This window comes from Rhincodon typus, chromosome 9 (genome assembly GCF_021869965.1).
Source record: "Rhincodon typus isolate 14 chromosome 9, sRhiTyp1.1, whole genome shotgun sequence".
Classification (NCBI taxonomy): Eukaryota; Metazoa; Chordata; class Chondrichthyes; order Orectolobiformes; family Rhincodontidae; genus Rhincodon; species Rhincodon typus.
The window spans coordinates 11182099-11197656 of NC_063340.1; positions in this window are offsets into that span (position 1 = coordinate 11182099).

Genomic DNA, 15558 nt, shown 5'->3' on the forward strand with positions numbered 1-15558 from the left:
GCTGATTTGTAAAGAAGCTGAGTTTTGAGTGTGGTGTTTTGTTTTGAAAAAGTGAAGTTTGTTCAGTATGAAGACAGTCATGTGTTGAATTAGGCAGCAAAAGATTCTCAGACATTTATAAAGGTTTAATTTGTAATTCAACAGTTTATTACAAACGTTAGTTTCCATCTTTCCCTTCTGGAATCTTTCCTTGCCCAGAAGCTAACACTCCACTAGGGGGAGGCGCTCAGCTATTTTTATCAATATACAGTCATAGAGGTGTACAGCACAGAAACAGACCCTTCAGTCCAACTTATCCAAGCCAACCAGATATCCTAAATTAATCTAGTCCTATTTGCCAGCATTAGGCCTATATCCATCGAAACCCTTCCTATTCATATACCCATCCAGATGCCTTTTAAATGTTGTAATTGTACCAGCCTCCACCACTTCCTCTGGCAGCTCGTTCCATGCACGCACCACCCTCTGCATGAAAAAGTTGCCCCTTAGGTCCCTTTTAAATTTTTCCCTTTCACCTTAAACCTCTGGTTCTGGACTTCCCTAGCCTGGGGAAAAGACCTTGACTATTCACCCTATTCATGCTTCTCATGATGTTATTAACTTCTATAAGGTCACCCACCCCTCATCCTCCAATGCTCTAGGGAAAATAGTTACAGCCTAGTCAGCCTTTCGCTATAGCTCAAACCCTTCAACCCTGGCAACATCCTTGTAAATCTTTTCTGAACCCTTTCAAGTTTCACAACATCTTTCCTATAGAAGGGAGACCGGAGTCAAATGCAGTATTCCAAAAGCTGGCTAACCAATGTCCTGTACAGCTGCAATGTGACCTCCAAACTCCTTTATTCGATGCACTGACCAATAAAGGCTAGCATATGAACCCAATTGACTAATAACAAAGAACGAATAATGATCACCTGGGTTGGAAAGTGTGACAAGAACCAAAACAAAAAGTCAAATGCCAAAGAGGGAAATAAGGGCATGCCAAATCAACTTTGTGTTAGATGGGGAGATAATGTAGTGTAATGGTTAGCACTGCTGCCTCACGTCAGGGGCACGGGTTCAATTCCACCCTTAGGAACCTGTCTATGTGGAGCTTGTACATTCTCCTTGTGCTTATGTGGGTTTCCTGCAATGGGTGCTCCAGGTTCCTTCCACGGTCGAAAGAAATGCAGGTTAGGTGGATTGGCCATGCATGGGAAATGCAGGGTTACAGGGATAGGATAGGATACGGGACTGGGTCTGAGTAAAGGCGGTGTGGATTCAGTGCGTAAAATGGCCTGCTTCCACACTGCGGGGAATCTATTTCAGGGGGCAGTTATGAGGCTACCACATTGTTGTGGGTCTGGAATGACATGTAGGCCACACGGCATGGAAACTGGCCGTTCAGCCCATCAAATCTGCACTGTCCCTCCAAAGAACATCCCAGCATCCCTACATTTAGCAAAGCAAAGCAGAAGCGACTGAGGGAGTTCCGCTATAAAGTGATAATTGCATTCCTGCGCAACATCGCATTGTAGAAAATTGAGCTATAGAAATAACGAGGCCCATGGGAAAAGCAGGGTTAGGGGTAGACCACCAAAAAAAAAAAATCGCTCAAAAATCACTCAAAAGCCTAACACAAAGGATAGCACAGTTTGAATAAATGATCAATTCATATCTAACAATGAAATAAAAGTAAATTTATCACCTTATCTTGTAAAAATGCCATGATGCCTTGATAGGGGAGGAGGTTTTGAGGTTGCTCTGCAGGGGCTGACAGTCGTCATCGTCATCATCATCACCTCCAGGTGCAGTTGTACTTGTAGGTTTAGGATGAAAAATAGTTCATCCAGAAGCAGATGGCTGTGGCTCAGTGCCTTTTGACTGTTTCTTAGGGGTTGGCTGAAAAAAGACATCCAGTTTTTGCTGCTTTGCCCTTTTCCTTCTTTCATGAAGAAGCCATTCACATGGTGCCAAATAAGATCTTATTCCACGACCTGCTACCCTGCTGCGTTCTGCATTGTTATTGTTGTTCTCTGAGAGCTGCAACTGCTTCTCAATTCCCCTCAGGACAGAAAACAAAACAGAAGTGGAAAGCTCTTGTGGTGCTGCATCCTGGACTTCATAATCTTAATCTTCAGCTTCCACTTCCCCCTCAGCGACAAATTGTTGTAGATCAGCTGCAGAGAAGTCTGCAAAGTGAGACTCAAACAGCTCTTCAACATCTTCACTCTCCACTTCTTCAAATACCACTTGCCTTGCAAGATCAACACAATGTTCTTTGATTCTTGGGAGTTCCTCTGACGGATCAAAGCCTTTAAAATCTTGAAAAAATTGCAAGAGAAGCTTCCGCCAAACCGTATGCAAGCAGTCCTTACTGACATCACCCCAGGCCTCCAAGATAATGTCAATTGCATTCTTGATGTTAAAGTTCTTCCAAAATTGAAGAACACTGCCCTTAAGCCCCTCAGTGGCTGCAATCAGCCTCTTAAATGAGCACCTTAAATAATAAGCTTTGAAAATTACTATTGCACCCTGCTCCATGGGTCGAAGGAGAGAGGTTGTGTTTTGGGGTAGAAATAGCACTTTGATGTTTTTAGAAAGCTCACCAATGGTGGGAGGATGGCTTGGAACATTATCCAGGATGCGGAGAATCTTGAAATCCAATTTTTTTTCCTGCAATGCTTTCTAAAAATTCTTCCAACACATCCACAAAAGGTCTGAAAAAATTTGCCCCATCATCCAACCTCTTTTGCTTGACCTAAAGTAGACGTCTGGAGCAGACTTAAGGTAACCTTTCAAGGCTCAGGGTTTTGCAGAGTGGTGCATTACCAGAGGCTTACACTTTAAGTCTCCACTCGCATCGGCACCCAGCAGCACAGATGTACAATCTTTCGTGCTAACATTGTGCATGCTCAGGACAAAGCCCACGAAACGATCATGTGATGTCGACGCTACTCCTCCGCGCACCAATGGAATCGCGTTATAGCGAACACAAGTTTGCATTTTCAAAATAGCATTCTCCTATTCGTCAGTCACATTGTAGCCAATTCATGTTGCCGGAACACCCTTTATAGCAGAACGCCCGTGTGTGTATCCATATATGTGTGTGCACATGTGTATGTGTGTCTGTGTCTGTAAGGCTCCAAACACATTCTCCAGTGGATCAATTACATCCCAGGACATTAATCTGAAATGGAACAGATGTGTTATCCGTGGTGTCCTGACTAAGAATTGTCCTTCAATCAACATCACAAGAACAGATTCTCCATCCATTATCATGTTACTCTTCATGGCAGCTTTTTCACAACACTGGGTTATTGTCTTTCTCACAGAGAATACACTTCAAAGGGGATTGCAGAGCACTTCAGGGCATGGTTTTCGGGGCTATACAAATGCAATTGTTAATTTCATAAATAAGAGATAACACAGTGTGGATTTGGAGGAACACAGCAGGCCAGGCAGCATCAGAGGAACAGGAAAGCTGACGTTTCAGGTTGGGACCCTTCTTCAGAAATGGGGGAGAGGGAAGGGAGCTCAGAAATAAATAGAGAGAAGAGGGATGGGGCTGAGGAAGGTAGATGGGATGGTGATGGGTGAGTGCATGTAGGCAGTGGTAGGGATTGGTCAGTGAGGTGGGAGGAGTGGATAGGTGGGAGAGAAAATGGACGGGTTGTGTCAGGTTGTGTCAGGTCAAGGAGGAGGGAATGTGAGGGAGGGTTGATCATGGTATGAGGCTGGGGGTGAGGAGATTTTGAAACTGGTAAAATCCACCTTGAGACCTACGGGCTGTAGGCTCCCGAGGTGGAATATAAGGAACTGCTCCTCCAGTTTCTGGGTGGTGTCAATGTGACACTGGGGGAGGCCCAGGATGAACATGTCACCCAGGGAGTGGGAGTGGGAGGGGGAAGTTGAAGTGGTTCGCGTCTGGAAGGTATTGTCATTCATCGTGAACAGAGCGCAGGTGCTCTACAAAGCGGTCTCTGAGCCTCCACTTGGTCTCACCGATGTAAAGGAGGCCACATTGGGAGCAGCAGATGAAATAGACCACATTAGCGGATGCGCAGGTGAACATCTGTCTGATGTGGAAGGTTTGTTTGGTGCCTTGAATGGAGGTGAGGGGTGAGGTGTAGGGGCAGGTGTAGCACTTCCTGCAGTTGCAGGGAAAGGTGCTGGATGTGGTGGGGTGAGTGGGGAATGTGGAGCGGACGAGGGAGTTGTGGAGAGAGTGGTCCCTCCGGAAGGCAGATAGGGGTGGGGAGGGAAAAATGTCTTTGGTTGTGGGGTCGGATTGTAGGTGGTGGGAGTGGTGGAGAATGATACATTAGATGCGGACGTTGGTGGGGTGATATGTGAGGACAAGGGGGATTCTGGCTTTATTTCTGTTGGTGGGAGGGGGTTTGAGGGCAGAGATGCAGGAAACACAAGAGATGCGGTCGAGAATATTTTCGCTACCAAAGGGGGGAAGTTGCGGTCCTTGAAACAAGAGGAATTTCATAAATCCCTCTTTGCTGAAATAATTTCTTGCTGGTATATCGTCCTAAACTCACTCTCTGGTACCTCGTCAAGCAGTTTATCTGAATGCTGCTTGGCGTTGATGATTGGTGCTTACTTTGCTTGCTTATGTGTGGTTTTGAAATTCATTTGTGTCCAAAATACTTGCTTGAGGGAAAAAAAAGAGGGTTTCTCTTTTCAGTTCGTTTCTCACTAGATTGGAAATGAAGAGCATGTGAGCGCTCAGTCTAAGTTGTGGTGGTTCGAAAATCACTTCTCTCCTTGTAGGAAACACCACCCCGAGCATGGCATTTTGTGAAAACAGCCAGAAATTATGGGCTTTCCCTTTACGTTTGCAGCTAATTTAACAAGCCACATTACAGCACATACTTTTCTCCAGGAAACACCCATTCCTGGCAGATTTACAATAACAGAACAATACAGCTGTAGGAAAAGGAAAGAAAACAACTAGGAAACTAGACAAAATCACAAGGCTACCACACAGAAAGTGGTAGTTGATTATTACTATCAAACTAATACTTTAATTGTGTTCATTTGTTTTGCTGATTAAATCTTTCATCTACCTACCTCCACGCCTCGCTGCATTAAAAAGTGTGGCAATATGTCTGCATTGATTTGCTGTAACATCTGCTTTAAAGTAAAGAACTGTGCGTGTATTTGTTTCGCTGCTGTGTAACACATTATTTTGATGTTTATCCACTCAGACTGTTTGAGGTATAGTCAATGTGGATCAAAAGACTTCTCCAGAAATCCTATTATTATCCAGCAGCACTCCAGATCATTCTCATTTTCCCTTTCACTTTTTCAAGAGTATTTTTCAGCAAAGGTGAACAGTTGTACTTGAAGGATCATTTGATTTTAGCATAGACTCAAGTTCTCTTCATCACATATGACAACCAGTCCCACAGGTCAGCACCAGTAAATACACCCATGACCACAAAACAAGTAGCTGTCTGCACCTACACTATCAGGAATAATTACTATATGTCCTTCAAACACTTACAAAACCAGCCTTGTGCCAATCATAGAATCCCTATGTGTGGAAGCAGGCCCATCGAGTCCAGACCAACGTGCATCCCACCCAGACCCACGCCCTTACCCTATCCTTGTAACCCTGGCTAGTCCACATAGTCTGCACATCCCTGGACACTACGGGCAATTTAGAATGTTCAATCCACCTGTCCTGCACGTCTTTGGACTGTGGGAGGAAATTGGAGAACCCCGAGGAAATCCACACAAATGCAACAGAGGCAGTCGCCTGAGGGTAGGATCAAACTTGACTCTCTGGTGCTGTGAGGCAACACTACTAATCACCGAGCCGCCCTTAAGTTAACTGAAAGGCTCCAGTTGTTCTGTGCATCCAGAAGCTACAATGGCTGAGTCAGTTGATCTGGCAACTCCTTGGAAGTTGTCAGGAGTCCAACATATTATATTGCTATGCACAAAGTGTTGCAAGAATTGGAGGCACATGGTCACTACAGGTAGAATCAAGCATGCATTGCCATGGGTCAATTAAAATACTTTGACCTGCAAGGTTCTGAGGTCAAATCCCACTCTAAAGCCCGAGTGCAAATATCAAGGCTTGCTACTCCAATGTAGTACTGGTGGGGTAAAAAACAGAAGTTGCTGGAAAAGCTCAGCAGGTCTGGCAGCATCTGTGAAAAAAAAATCAGAGTTAACGTTTCGGGTCCAGTGACCCTTCCTCAGAATTGGCGGGGTGCTGTACTGTCAGAGATGCCATCTTTTTGGATGAGCTGATTAAAGCAAGGCTCTATTTGCATGTTTGGGTGGATAGAAAAGGTCCCATTGCTAATATTTCTCACATAATCTCCATAACATTTTCACATTAACATTTCGGGAGGTCTGGCTGTGTGCAAACAGGCAACTACACTTCCTATATTGCAATAGCGAGTACACTTAGAATGATAGAGATGTATAGCACGGAGATAGACCCTTCAGTCCAACTCGTCCACACTGAACAGATATCCCAAATTAATTTAGTCCCATTTGCCACCATTTGGCCTATATCCCTTTAAACCCTCCCTATTCATGTACCCATCCAGATGCCTTTTAAATGTTGTAATTGTACCAGCCTCCATTACTTCCTCTGGCAGTTCATTTCATACACACACCACCCTCTGCATGAAAAAGTTGCCCCTTAGGTTCATTTTAAATTTGTCCCCTCTTGCCTTAAACCTCTGGTTCTGGACTCCTACCCTGGGGAAAAAAGACCTTCATTTGTTGTGAAGCACTTCTGGAGGTCATTCAATGCATGATAGTCTTTCTTTACTTTTTCACAAGAGTGTTCTCACAAGAAACCCAGCCAATTCCTTGAAGTCACTTGGCTTGCCCTTCTTAAGATCCATCACTGACATTGATGAGTGCTAGTGTTTAACTCTGGAGAGAAACCTGAGTCAACTGAAGCTGAATAAATATGAAAAGCTGGTTATAAAGGTATCAAAATGCGAAATAAAATATTAGCACATTCTCTGAATTGTTTCTTGCGCAAATACACTGCTCAGCTTTACAAATTAAGAAAGCCCATATCTCTGTCCCTTGAGATATCTTAGTTATCGAGTCATAGACTCATATTGCATGCAAACAGACCCTTCAGTCCAACTCATCCACGTTGACCAGTTTTCCCAACCTAAACTAGTCCCACTTGTCTGCATTTGGCCTATATCCCTCTAAAACTTCCCTATTCATTTACTTGTCCAAATGTCTCTTAAATGTTGAACCTGTACCTGCATCTGCCGCTTTCTCTGGCAGTTCATTCCATACACACTGTACTGTGTGGAAAAGTTGCCCTCCACGTCCCCTATAAATCTTTCCCCTCTCATCTTAAGCCTATTCCCTTCAGTTTTGCCTTCCCTTACCCTAGGGAAAGAACATGTATGTTACATTACAGACAGGGCAGTGGCTAGAGCAGTACAAATTGCCTCAATACTCTGGGCTGGATGGTGAGTGGAGGAGCGGATGTAATACAATATTATATAACAGTCATCCAGTATCTTTCCAGCTACTCTCCATATGCCTGGATGAATGCAGCTCCAAAGATGCTCAATAAGTTTGTCGACATCCTGTATAAAGCAGAATATTTGTTTGGCACCCATTCCCCACCAACAATGTTCACTCCCTTAACCAGAGACACTGATGTGCATGCCATCTGCAAAATGCATTGCAGTCACTCGCTAAGCTTTCTCTGACAACATCTTCCAGGCATACAATCTCTCCCAGACAAAGACATCCTGACTTGGAACTATATCACCATTTCTTTACTGCTGTTGGGTCAAAATCCTGGGACTCCCTTCTTAACAGTGCTGTGGGTGTCCAAACATGACAAAGACAGCAGCAATTGAAAAAGGCAGCTTACCATCATCTTCTCCAGGGCAGTTAGGGATTGGCAATGAAATGTTGGCTGAGCCAGTGACTCTCACATCCTATGAAAGAATTTTAAAAAGCACCATCTCTTGTGTACAATCTTAACAATGATTTCATCAAGCTTTTGTCCAAAATGAGTCTTTTATACACCACTGTGAAAGGTCTTCCAAAAGTCTACGTTTATCACGTCTACAACATTGTTCTTCTCTATGCCTTGCTGCTCCTTCATAGACTGCAACAAGGCTGTTAAAGCGTGGTGTTTCTTTTAGAGACCAATGCAGACAATTCTTTTTCGTCTTGCCTGTGAGCAAAGGTTCTTGGATATTTCCTGTCTCTGACCAACTGAGCCATGCCATCTGCAACTGGAGAGTCAGTAATGTCAAGCTACTTTGCAGTATCAACTGATCCAGAAGAGTCAGTATAAGAAGGGGAAAGTGAAGGTTAACTCTAGCCTTGAATACCTACAGTACAATAGAGATACAGGACAATGAGAGGAATGAGTGAAGATTGAAGTGGGAGCTTCCAACTTTATTTAGTTAGACATTCAGGGAACACTAAGGAGAAAGAGTCATTGATATTTAGGATGAGGGTGGGGCTATGGAAATAAAGAGTTTGTGCCCTGATCAGCCATTAGATGATGTGATATGCAGAGAGAATATTGCTGAGTTCCTTCACAAGGATGAGGCAGACATGTCAAATAAATGCTTACACCTGTATTTATTTGACTTACAGTCACTACAATTAACCCATAGACTGAGTTCATATCTATTCCAATTCATTTTATGATAACTTCATGGAATTTAGCTTGGCTTTAGAAAGTTATAAATAAGTGTGATTCATCATCTGCAAATATGATCTTTGTTCTACTCTTTGGCCTATTGAAACATGAATTTATGTAGAAATCTATGTTTTACACACACACACGCGCGCACACACACACACACAGTAGCATATAGAGATGATGTTGCAGCTTTAAGAGGTGTATTTTGTCATTTCTTTTAAAAGAGAGGTTTTAAGACAGAGGTACCAAGCTGTCTATTTGGAAAACCATTAAAGTAAACAGCTTATGAAGCCTTCATTTTTTTTTTAAGTTGGAACAATAGAATCAACCTGGATGGGTGTGGTCGGTTCTCACAGACCAGGATTTGTCATTGTTTTTAGTTTTTCAGTTTAGCTTTAAGCAGTTGCTGTTGGAGTGTAAACAAGGCAGAAGCCTCTGGGGTTTTGAAGAAGTCAAAGCCATCTTTTCCCTCTCTCGCTTATAGATAGAAGCTGGGGTTTCTCTCTGCTGCTGGGTTACCTGTGGGATATATCTATTTTCTGAATTGGCCTTTTTGCTAAAGGGTGTATTTTTGGGATGATATTGTATTGGAACAGTTATTTAGTAACAGTTACTGTACCTATTATTCTGTTAAGTTTTCCAATAGAGTTAAGTTATTCTAAATTCCTCTTCCTTTTGTGTATTTTAACTATGGTGTTTAAATAAATAGTGCTTTGCACAATGTCAAGTCGCTGGACCAGTTGCATCGCATCTGGAGCATGGCACTTCTCATTTGCTTTCAAAATAAAAAAAAGTTAGGGTCGAGGTTGCCTTCTGAAAATCTTTTGAAGGTGTCTGACCTTGTGTGTGTGCGTGTGTGTGTGTGGGAGAGAGAGAGTGTGTATGTATGTGTGTGTGTGTGTGTGTGAGAGAGAGAGAGAGAGAGAGAGACTGTGTGTGTGTGTGTGTGTGTTTAATATTTTATACATATAATATGTATACAATGACACAGTGTGGAGCTGGAGGAACACAGCAGGCCAGGCAGCATCAGAGGACCAGGAAAGTTGATGTTCAGGTTGGGACACTTCTTTCTGAAGAAGGGTCCTGAATGAAACATCAACTTTCCTGCTTCTCTGATGCTGCCTGGCCCGCTGTGTTCCTCCAGCTCCACGCTGTGCTATCTCTGACTCCAGCATTGGCAGTTCTTACTACCTCTATGTATGTATATGCATGTGTTTGGCCAGAGATGGATTTTTAGTCGGCATAAACACGGAAGGGAAGATTTTTAGCTGCAGTAATGGAATCAGTTTGCCTGGTTCAGCATTAAAGTGAGATCATAAGTTAGGACAATGGTAGCTTTGAGAAGATAAATCCAAGGTAACAGAGTCTAGGCAGGACAAAAAATCTTACAAATTAATATACAGGGAGTTCCAAACAAACAACAACCACAGATATCTGTAAGAAGCAGACTTTAAGAGGCAGTCTGATAAGAGATGTCTGGAAACAGACAGCCCAAAGTTTGTAGTTTAGCAAAAATTAATAGTATGATCGCACAATAACGGAGACAAATGATAAGCCCGGGGTCCCTGACGCTGTGAGGCAGCAGTGCTAACCACTCAGCCACTGTGCCACCCTGAACCTCATATTAGAACTGATATTACGAATTTAATAGCATTTAGCATGAATTAGTATCTTTTTGTATCTCCTGTGATTAGAACAGTAGGAAATATAAGATGAGTGACAGAATATGGTAAGGATTCGACCAGTCCTCAGAGATAGGCAAGTCTGGCAAATGTCTGAGTAAGAGAATACCCATTAGCAGTGGTATGTAAATTAATGGGGCATGTTGTAAGATCCAGGGCATGATGATAACAGATGCCTGGTAAACATCATGCGACTAGGGGAATGTAGGGCTGCCCATAGAGATGTCCATCATTGAGCATTTGTATAGACTTGGAGGGACAATGTTGCATGCAATCATAGTAACCTGAAATGTATCCAAAGGCTATACCTGACTGGGAGAGGCAGAGTATTTAATGGACACTGTTCCAGGAACATCTTCCATGCTGCATGGTAAAGAGCTCTGAATAAATGTTGATTGTGTTGTGAAACACAGATCTCGTCTTTGACATTTCTCCCCAACAGTGTGTGCACAGGGGGTCCCCAATTTTATAAACGTCCAATTCATGAATGCTCACACTCATGATCACAATCCCATAGCCAGTTTAAATTGTTAAATACCAGACGAACACACATTTCCCGTACTCGTGAACAGCTGTTTTCCATGGTCCTGCATTGTTGTTCCGACATGCATACAAATCAACTTGTAAACAGACTCCCCGTTCGCAACCCAAGGACTGCCTGTGTCCAAATAGAGTTTATTATCTGCTCATGTTCACTGATCTATTATTGAAATTGACCTGAAATTGATGTGAAGTGTGCTCCCTGTTCAGCACAATACAACACAGGAGATTCAGCGCATTAACAATCTACTAACATAACGTACAAATGTTATGAAGGGGAAGAGGGAGGTAACATCATGACGCATCAATTCTATGTTGCTGCTGAAGGGTGAGTAGACTTTATAGTTAAGGCATGAAGGTAATGTCCAGCAGGTGGGACTTTCCTTAAGCCTCATGGAACTGATACATAAAGTCACTGGCTCAGAATTAGGAGGCACACTCAAGGTCCTCTCCCTCTTCTTGGGCAGTCCCTGGGGAACAAGGAAGTCTTTCTTCATTCTGGAATAGTGGGTCATGAGGTGACTGAATAGCTCACTGCTGGATCCACAGTGCCAGCTATAGATGGGACAAGTGGTGTCAGATAAAAGGCTAGGTGTTCACAATCTCTTTCTGCGGTCTCAAACTAGGCCTGTCAAAGACCTTCCCAGGTGCTGCTTCTCAACATTAGTGGGTCTTCGACAAGACATTCCTGAGAATTGGTGCGGGATGTTGCTTTTATTCACGGAGGCTTTGAGGACCTTCTTGAAGTGTTCTCTCTTTCCTTCCCTATCATCACTTGGCACAACCATGCTTATAGTAAGAGAGCTTCTAACACAGAAGCTAACACATAAGGATACCCAGTGGATTATGTGGCCCAATGCAGCTGAATTTTTGATTCTATCTCTTTCATTCTTACTTGGGATATTGGCATCATTGGTAAGCCTGGCATCTGTAGTTCATCCTTACTTGCTTGCCCAGGCCGTTCCAGAGGAAAATTACTGTTCTGTAGGTTTGGAGCCATGTATAGACCAACCAGGCAAGGAAGGCAGAATTCTACTTCCTTAAAGAGCATTAGTGAACTTGATGAGTTTTATAACAATCAACATGGTCACCATTAGACTAGCTTTTAATTCCAGATTTTTTTTATAAAATTGAGTTCAAAATTTCACCATCTGCAATGGTGGGATTCGAACCCATGGACCAGCACTTTAGCCCAGGGGTCTGGATTGCCAGTCCAGTGGTATTATACAATATCATCATCTCCCCTCTCCCTTTTGACCATCAACAGTGCTGTGATGCTGGGGATGTTGGCCTGTGAAAGGACATTGATGTTCGAGTGTCAATCCTCACAGTGGACTGACAGGATTTTGCAGAATCATCTCTGGTGATATTTCTCCACGGATTCACAATATCTGCTGCACATTGTCTACATCTCTGACACATATCGCGCACAGTTCTGGTCACCACACTACCAGAAGGATGTGGATGCGTCAGAGAGAGTACGGAAAAGGTTTACCAGGGATGTTGCCTGGTATGAGGGATTTTAGCTATGAAGAGAGGTTGGATAGACTGGGTTTGTTTCCATTGGAAAGCAGGAAATTGAGAGGTGACCTGACAGAAGTTTATAAGAGTGTAAATGGCATGGGTAGAGTGGAAAGTATGAGGGTTTTTCCCAGAGTAGTGGGATCAATTACTAGGGGACATAGGTTCAAGGTGCAAGGGGAGCACAATGTTTAAAAGAGATGTGCGAGGCAAGTTTTTCACACTAAGGGTGGTGAGTACCTGGAACGTGGTGCCAGAGGAGGTGGTGGAAGCAGATACAATAGTAACATTCACGAAGCACCTGGATAAATACATGAATAGGAAGGGAATAGAGGGATATGGATCCTGTAAGTGAAGACATATTTAGTACAAAAGGGCAAAATGTGTTGGAGGGCTAAAGGGCCTGTTCCTGTGCAGTATTGCTCTTTGTACGTACTGAAGGGTATACCTTGCTGCTGCTCTGTAGACCATGAGCTTGGTGCTAGGTCTAAGGTTTTCATCATCAAACACCCTATTCTACCAAAGACTGCACTGGTCACTGGAGGCGATGTTGTTGCAGATATCATCATCATCATCATCATCATTTTCATCATCATTGTCATCATCATCATCATCATCTGCCCTCAATGAAAGCATACTCCAAAAGTATGGGAATTGATCCACGTTCTCAGGTGACTCACTGCGGATCTTGACAGGCAGGAGACAGTGTTGCACATTGGAAGCTGGCTGGAAGGGGATCTGCGTCTTCTAGCTGCTTAGCCTAACATTGCTCCCTTAAACAGCTTGGTGAATGAATCAACAATGGTCTGGTTATCAGTGTTTGAGAATGCGTACCCACAAGCACATTTATATAATGCAGCTCAGGTGACAGAGCTGGGGCTGGTTTTGGATCAGAACTGGAGGCAACACAGTTTGAACAGTTTCCCGCTAGTCCCGCAGAGGAGCTCCACTCCAGCAGGAATCTTCACGGATGTGGGGCGCAGTGATGCAGCGAGGAAGATTGAGAAGAGTGTTTATGTGATAACACAGCCTTGCCTGACCCTAGTTTGTTCGCATCTGCGGTGGATCCTTTGATAATGGGCACAGTTTGCTAGTTGCATTACAAGATGGTGAGAATTTCTGTGGGTAATGGAACTTGAGGAGGACGCTCTCAGTTGATGGAGTCAAAAGTATTTCTGAAGTGAAATAAGATGATGTTGTTGCTACTTTCTCCAATTTTGTTGCATTTGTCTTGCTGTGAAGATTATGTCCATTCTGTATTTCAGTGGGCAGGAGCTGCATTGTTTTTGAATCCGCAATAAGTCATTACTTGGACAGGACAGTACAGATGACAATGACTCTTCGCCTAAGGCAAGAGAAAGGTTCTTCACAAAGACACAAGGAAAACCGGACATCACTGATGTTGAAAGTTATCTTCATCCTCTATTATGGAGGATCCATGAATAAATGTCCTCCATCATGGTCCTGAGCCTCACTGATTTCCTCCATTCCATCTTGATCTGTGTTGGGTTGACTGACCAGAGATGTGAGTAAAATAATCAAGTGTACTTTACCACCAACTCTCTCCACTTGAACTATCTCAACGCCTCTGAGTTGTGCTAAATTTGTCAGGTCTTTTTTGAACTTCTTGAGCCAGAAATAATCCTATAGTTGGCCAGAAAATATTGGAACGAGAACTGCATGAGCTGTTAAGCTTGGACCCTTGATTATTTATGATTGTCTTTCAAGCAGCCTCACTCTGCTGTTATACATACATGCATCAGTCCCAACAGCACAATGCAATTTTCGATATACTACAACATCTGGAACTAAATAAGCATAAAAGCCCTTCAACTAAATGTGGGAGGAATCAAAGCCAATGTCTTCATTGCTCGCCACTGACTGCGATCCTTAGCCATTGTCTCTTTCACAATCCTTGGCTGCTATTTCCAAATTTGCGGATGACGCCATACTGTGAGGGTATGTAATGTAAGTTGTGAGGAGGATGCAAGGATACTCCAAAAGAACTTGGACAGACGGAGTAAATGGGTGACAACATGATATTTTGGATATAAAGTGATCAAGTTTGAATTCATTTATATTTGTTAATTAAAACAAAACAGAAAGGAGGAGTGCTTCTGAGAGGCTGGGCAGAGTACATGTTTGACGGTTCTGTCACGAAAGCTAGCAGGCACATTCAGAAACAACGAGGACGAGAAATAGTAAGTTGGTGAGCATTTCAAGAGGATTTGAAACCCAAAGAAAGATACTTTGTTGCAGTTGTATAGAGTCTTGGTGAGATCACATCTGGAGTATAGAGTACAGTTTCAGTCTCCTTATCTAAGGAAGGATACTCTTGTCATAGAGGGAACACAATTGGAATTCATCCCTGAGATTGTCTTAGGAGGAGAGATTGAAGAAACTGTATTCCTCGTGGTGTCTGAAGACTGGGGCACATTAAAATTTACAAAATTCTTACAGGGTGCGACAGGTGAAATGTAAATAGGGCATTACCCTTGCGGTGACCCTGGGACCAGGGACTGTATTCTCAGGATAAGGGGTAGGCCATTTAAAACTGAGATGAGGAGAGATTTATTCACTCAGTGTTCAGTGATTCTTCAGAATTCTCTACCCCAGAAGGCTGTGAATGCTCAATCATTGAGAATATTCAAGATAGAGATTGGTAGGTTTCTAGAAACTGTTGACATTAAGGGAAATGTGGAAATTAAGTGCAGGAAAGTGACGTTGTGGCAGATGACCAGCCATGACATGGCCAAACAGGATCCACAAGCTGATTGGTTAATTCTGTTCGCACATAAAGCTAATCCTGACAGTTGGCAATCTTAACATCGATTTGACTCAAAGATGAACATTTGACCCCATGTCCACACTGTCACCAATTGTCACTTTTTAGGGGCCACTTCACAGGAGTAGTTGGCTTTGGAAGACAAAAGATGGAGATCATAGCGTGGGAATGCACAAGCTTTGGCTCGGACACATAGAATGGACTAGACTTGGCATAAGTACAGACAAAAGACTAGACTTGGCCTTGATACAGAATGGTCTAGACTTGGCATGAGTACAGACAATAGACTAGACTTGGCACAGACAGAGAATGGGCTAGTCTTGGCGCAGACCGAGAATGAGCATGGCAGAGTCGGAGGATATGACGTGCTGGAA